Source organism: Cibotium barometz, chromosome 16 (assembly GCF_041138505.1).
Source record: "Cibotium barometz isolate CiBa-2024 chromosome 16, ASM4113850v1, whole genome shotgun sequence".
Classification (NCBI taxonomy): Eukaryota; Viridiplantae; Streptophyta; class Polypodiopsida; order Cyatheales; family Cibotiaceae; genus Cibotium; species Cibotium barometz.
In genome coordinates this window covers 28,032,020-28,038,840 of record NC_141061.1, presented here as the reverse complement: position 1 = coordinate 28,038,840, position 6,821 = coordinate 28,032,020, and positions in this window count along the sequence as shown.

Here is a 6,821-nt window from a genome sequence, read left to right as displayed (position 1 = left end):
CTGCTCCCTCCTTCTCCCGTGTGTGTGCTCCTTTCTCTGCTCCCTCTTTGCTGTTGGAAGAGGCGAAAACAGGCGCACTGTTGATTTCTAAGTTCAAAATCTATATTTGGGGAAGGCGGGCTATGTTTAGTTTAAATATGCCGCCGCGTTTATGGGTGCGTTTATGTTCGCATTTATAAACGCAGGTATATTCGCGTGTACATGATTTTAGCTGCGTTTATACACGCGTTTTGCAGAAATTAGCCGCGTGAATACACGCGTTTTTTAGGAAGTAGCCGCGTTTATACACGCAAATTTTAGGAGATAGCCGCGTGAATACACGCGTTTTTGTGCTTTCATTAAAAATATATAATGAGTTTGTGTTTTCTGGTTTGTACACAGGATGTCATCAACCTCTTCAAGCAGTTCTGAGGAAGATGAGACAATGCGTCATCGTAATCGCGATGTGTGGTTGGGACAACGGATCAAATGTATGTGTAATCGATGTCAAGGATGCATTGTACGAGCACGTCGAATTACCTTGAATCATATCTCCATGTATGGAGAATGGAATCAAACAGGTTTAGAGGTGAGTAGATGTAAATTGATGGTATTCAAATGACTCATGGTATCCAAATTAAATTAATAGAGTTGTAACATATAATTTGATAAATTGAAACAGGATGCAGTACCACACCCTAACATGGTACCCTACGCGCGACGAGAGCACGTAAAGCGTCGACGAGATGATGCTGGAGCTTCGGGATCTAATGTCAGAGATGAGTGGGAAAGGGACGACAATAGCCCTGCACCTCACGAAGTTGTGGAAGAGGAGGTGCTTGATGATATGGTGCGGAATCTTTTTAAGGATGATCCCAAAGGTATGGACGACGATGATATGGAACAAGAGCATCTTTATAAAGCTTCATCGACACCGGTGTTTGAAGGGTGCACATTCTCAGTTTTACGTGCTTCCCTTGAACTACTTAATATACAAACAGTTTATGGATGGAGCAATGCAAGTCTTGACGCATTGTTGAAGTAAGCATTCTAACTTATAAATTTGAATTAGTGGTTTAAGGTTTAGGATTTAAGACTAATTATAATTGATGATATTGGATGCAGGCTATTGTCAAATATGCTTCCAAAGGAAAATAGACTGCCCACCTCAAGAGACATAGCGAGGCGCTATGTGACATCTCTTGGAGGACTGGATTATGATAAAATACATGCATGCGTCAATGATTGCATTCTCTTTCGTGGGACGCATAAGGAGGCTCTGACATGTCCCACTTGTGGTGAAGCAAGGTACAGAACAGATATGAAGAGTTTTGATGTACCTCGTAAAGTCTTGCGACACTTTCCTATAATTCCTCGCATCAAACACATGTTCAAGTGCAAATCCATAGCAGAGCTCATGTCATGGCATTCCTCACATCGATCGGATGATGGCATGTGGAGAATTCCCGCAGACACTCCTGCTTGGAAGCATATTGAAGATGAGTGGCCCAGCTTTAAAACAGAGCCCAGAAACTTGAGACTTGGCCTGGGTATGGATGGAGTGAATCCATTTGGTTTCAAAAGCACCGCGTACAGCGTGTGGCCAGTTGTGCTGGTGAATTATAACCTTCCACCATCAATGGCGATCAAGAAGGGACATCTTATGTTATCCCTTCTAATTCTAGGGAAACATAAAGTCAAGCATATGGATGTTTATCTTGAACCACTGATTGATGAGTTGGAGGAACTATGGAGAGGTGTTGCGGTGGTGGACATTAGTAGGCCTCCCTCCTCTCGACACTTCGACTTAAAAGCAGTGTTGATGTGGACAATGCATGACTTTCCAGGATACAGCGATTGTTCTTGTAAGAATTCTAATTACCTCCCTACTCTATTACTATTGGCTATATATATTAATTAGACGGTTTGACTTTATTATTCTAACTTTTATTTATATTTTAATAGGTTTGAAAACATCGGGTAAACATGCATGTCCTGTTTGTGGCCCTTCGTTAGTACATGAGTATGCTGATGGTTTGTGTAAGACTATATTCGATAATCATCATCGATTTCTCCCCTCAGATCATCCCAAATATGTTGCTAGTAAGAGTAACATTCCTCCACAAACACTTCGTGCAAAAGATTGGAAGCGTATTTGGGAGTCTACAACTATTCTTCCTCCAGATGGCATGAACAGGTATAGTGATGTTTTTTCAATCTTGTTTTGTGTAGTCTCTAATTGGATTAAAGGTCACATAGAGCAATCCCTTGTGCAGGTACTCCATTTTTTTCCGGCTGCCATATTGGACCCATCTTAAGATCAACCATCTTCTTGATCCCATGCACATCTTCAAGAATGTGGGATCTGGTATTTGGGAACATATTACTGGTAAACGAGACAATGTTAGCGTACGTGAGGACTTGCGGGTCGCAGGACGTATGCGTCAAGCTTGGCCACGAGAGGTGGGTGGGCACGTTCGTCTTCCGCCTGCACCATGGATTATATCAAAGAAAGAGGAGAAGCAGGTAAAGCAGGCCATCACCACTTTGCGTACTCCCACTGGATGCATGAGATCATTGAAGGGAGCCTTTACAACCACTAAGAAAAGAGGCGTTGAGCAACTATATGGGTTGAAGTCCCACGATTGGCACAAGATGCTTCAAGTAAGTGTTTTTCAAGTCTTGTACGTACGTTGAAATTAAATTTTGTAATGCCATAAACCATAAATGTGCTCTTATGTGCGCAGTTCATACTACCTACTAGCATCGACCATTGTGCGAATAAGAGTTTGAAAAAATGTATTTATAAGATGGGCGAGCTTGTGAGGTATGTAAAACCCATGCTCAGATCACCCTTCATTATACCTTGCAAAATGAACGTGCATGAGGTATAACGTACTATTTATTTATTTTTCAGATATGTTAGTTCCAAAGCAATTGATCCAGCCACGTTGGATGATGCGCGTGTTATGGCAGTGGAGGTGGTTTGTTTGGTAGAGGAGACTTTTCCGCGAACCATTCTCACAAGTCAACTACATCTCATTGTGCATTTAGTGGACGAAATTGCTTTATGTGGTACTGTGCATGCACGTTGGATGTTCTTCCTAGAGCGCTTCATGAAGACCTTAAAAGACTTTGTGAGGCAAAGTGCAAGGCCTGAAGGAAGCATGGCCGAGGGTTGGTTGATACAAGAGTCGCTTGTATATATTTCAGAATTTCTTGGTCAGGTGGACAGCTCTTTGCCACGACTATGGAGCAATGAAGAGGACTTGAGGATGACCTCTATTGTGCCTCAAGGAAAAGGACAGAGTAAAGTAATTGACAGAACGTTGATTGATGATCTCAATTTCACTTGTATCCTTAATAGTGATGTGATGAGCAGATGGGTTACAAGATATGAGGATGCAAAGACAAAAAGGCAAGCAGAAAGAGCTCTCTTTCGGAGGCAACATGGCTCTCGGAAGGCGTACCCTAAGCATCTAGCAACACTTCCGAATGATATCCATGTTGATTGGTTGCATGAGGAAATGGAGAGAGCAGAGAGTGACGAGGGGCTGCATATCACGGCGGAAGAATGGGAGTATGCACGAGGATGCATGTCAAAGGTACATAGAACTAATGTTTTGCATTAGTTGTAAGTGATTTTCTTTTAATATTTATTCACATTGCTTACACAAATATTGTTTCTATTTTGGTCCAGTGCACTATGTTCAATGCTATATGGTGTGAAGGCAAGCATTTTCGAACACAAAGAATTGATGAAAAGAGAAATACACAAGATTGCGGTGTCATTAGTAGCTTTGAGGGAGCTAATGAAAAAATGGATGATTATTGTGGCATAATCCAAGACATATTTAGGCTTGACTTTCGTCGCTTCTTTGTGTATGTTTTGGATGTCAAATGGCAAATGAACGTGGTGGAAAAAGGGCCTGATGCAACGATAAAACGCCATGCAAGTGGATATGTAACTATTGACTCTACAAAGTTCTGGCAAACAAAGAAAGATAGGCTCGTATTGCCACAACAATGTGAGCAGGTATGCATTTTTTTACTAATGTGTTTCATGTACATATATATCTAAGCTCGCGTACCCCTTGACTTTTGATATGCTAATTAATTACTGTACTGTGTGTATTTGAGTAGGTTATCTATCTACCAATGGTGCATGACATCAAATGGTGGTACGTCATCCCTATTGCACCACGTTCCAAAGTGATGTATAATACATTCACTGATATGGAGCATATGGAGGATGTAACAAGCCGCAATGAAGATGACGTCGAACATGCCATTGAAGATGTTGTGATCGATGATCAAGAAATAAGAGATGATCGTGATAATGAGGATGAGCATGCCATTTCTCATGATCATGAGAATGACCCTACCATTGAGGATGATGGTGATGTTGATGAGGATGATCAGGACATCGATACCATTATCAATGGAGTACAGAATATCAATAGTGGAATAAATTTAATCGTAGCCTTACCAATTGATCAAATGGATATTGATGTTGATCGTTTGGCAAGGATGGATCTTATTGAAGATGAGATCGAACCCTAACCAATCCGTCACTGTATGTTCTAAATTGATGACATTTCCATCATCTCATATGCAATATGATTTATTTTTGAATATATTTCATTGTTGTAAATGCATGTAGTGGGATTGTGTAATGATGTATACTGTAATGTACTATGAGATGGTTTAAGGAAAATAGTTTTTAATTTTGTAAAGGAATTCAGTTTTTTTCCAGTTTTTCTCTGCCATGCGTGTATTAATCCGTGTATAGTAGCGTGTATTTATCCGTGTATAATAGCGAGTATTACCCCGTGAATATTATCGTGTATAGGTGCGTGTATTACTGCGTGTATATAGACGCGTTTATACACGCGTTGATTAATGCAAACATACACGCGAATTTAAATGCAAAAATACACGCGCCCGATTCTATTCAAATACAGGCGCGACCATACACGCGTTCGTAATTTATCGCGTGTATGAAACGCGTGTATGGCAGCATTGTCTTGTAGTGAGAATTTCAAAGGACTTAACCACCACGGGTTTCAAGAGAAATTGATCTTCATAACTCTTCACATTTTAGGGTTCTTTGACATCTTTTTTCTTAAATTCTACCAAGCTCACAAAACCACTTACACAGGCTTTTTGACACTTGAAGTTGTTATTTCTTACCCCGCAAAAATTGGTACAACATATGACTCCAAATTTGAAGCAAAGACGTAAGTATTATTCTGCACATATTATTTTCTTGCTTATTGTAAAAAATTTTTCCTTCTTAATTCCTCATCATGACAAACCCACAACCACCTTCTATTTCGGAGTAACTTCTATCTATTCAAGCTCAATTAAATGAGAAACAAGCTAAGAGAATAGAATTGGAAGAACTAAATCTCTAGCAAGAAACGAGCTCGAAGTGTTAAACCTGAACTTGACATTCAACGTACCATCAAAGAGACTTTTTGAGAGCAAGAACAATAAAAAGGAAAGCAAATCAGTTGTAAACCTTTTAAGTTTCATAATTTTGATAGTAAGAAGGATGCAAAGACATTGTTGGCATGGATTAGCTACCTTTATGATTATTTTTCTGGGGAAGAATTTTTTGAGAAGGATAAGGTTAAGTGTGTTGCAAATAATTTGGTCAAAGTGCATCATTATGGTGGAATGCAATCAAGCAAGGATGAGAAAGACCAAAAACTTGGAAGGAGTTTCAAAAGCTCATCAAAAGGAATTTGTTGCGCCTTAATACAAGCTAGAGCACGTCAACAATAGGACATGCTTTGCCAACTTGACAAAGAGATTGTTGTGCAAGTATACGTCGACAAGTTCAAATTCTCACCCAACTACAAGCCATTGGAAGAGAGATCAAAAAATTTATTGCCGGATGATTGAAGCCTACTCTTAGAGTGGAGATCGATATGTTTCAACCACCTTCTCTATCTACGACAATCGCTTTGGCTTACAATTAACAAGCAAAAAAATAGAATTCCAAGGGAGAATAAACCACTTTAAGATTCTCATGGTGATAAATTTCAAAAGTTTGTTTCTTTTTGTAAGTTTGACAGGCACACTAAAAATAATAGAGTTGTTGTTTCTAGTAACAATCATGGTGCTAACAACAATAACCACAAAAAGGGAAATAACGCAAAGAAGAAGAAAGATCCTATACCTGAAATGTGACATGCTACAACTGTCAAGAAAAAGCTCTTATCACACCCAATTTCCTAGAGAAGAAGACTTCTCTCTAAAGAAAGAGGGTAATTCTAAAAATGAGGATATTTTCAATGATCTAAGTATGCCTAAACATATTATAAAGAAATATTCACATCATGTGCTCCAAGTATGCCTAAACCTTTTGTGAAGAAAGTTTCACTTCATATGCTTCTAAAAATGAAAGGAAAAATTAAGGACAAGGAAGTAAATATATTGCATGCTGATAGAAGTACGTATGATTTCATTTTCAAAAATCTTATGCATGCTCCTAAGTTGAATGCTATTCCTTCAAAGTATAAGATCAAGTCTACTTTTCAAGGACCAAAGTATAACTGCACTATAAGGAAATAAAAGATGTGGTCTTATCTATTGCACCCAATGATTTTATATTCACGTGATCACAATTTTTTTTTTGTTAATAACATGTGTTAACATGTTATTAACATGTTCCCAAAAAAGCCGGTGGGAGGTTCCCTGGTAACCGGCTAAAATCCCGCTAGGATTTTTGCAATACCCAGCGGTCCTGCCAGGAATATTATAACCCCGGCGGGCCCCGCCGGGGTCATCATTTAGCCCGGCAGGCTACATTTTTGTATATATATGGGCCCGGG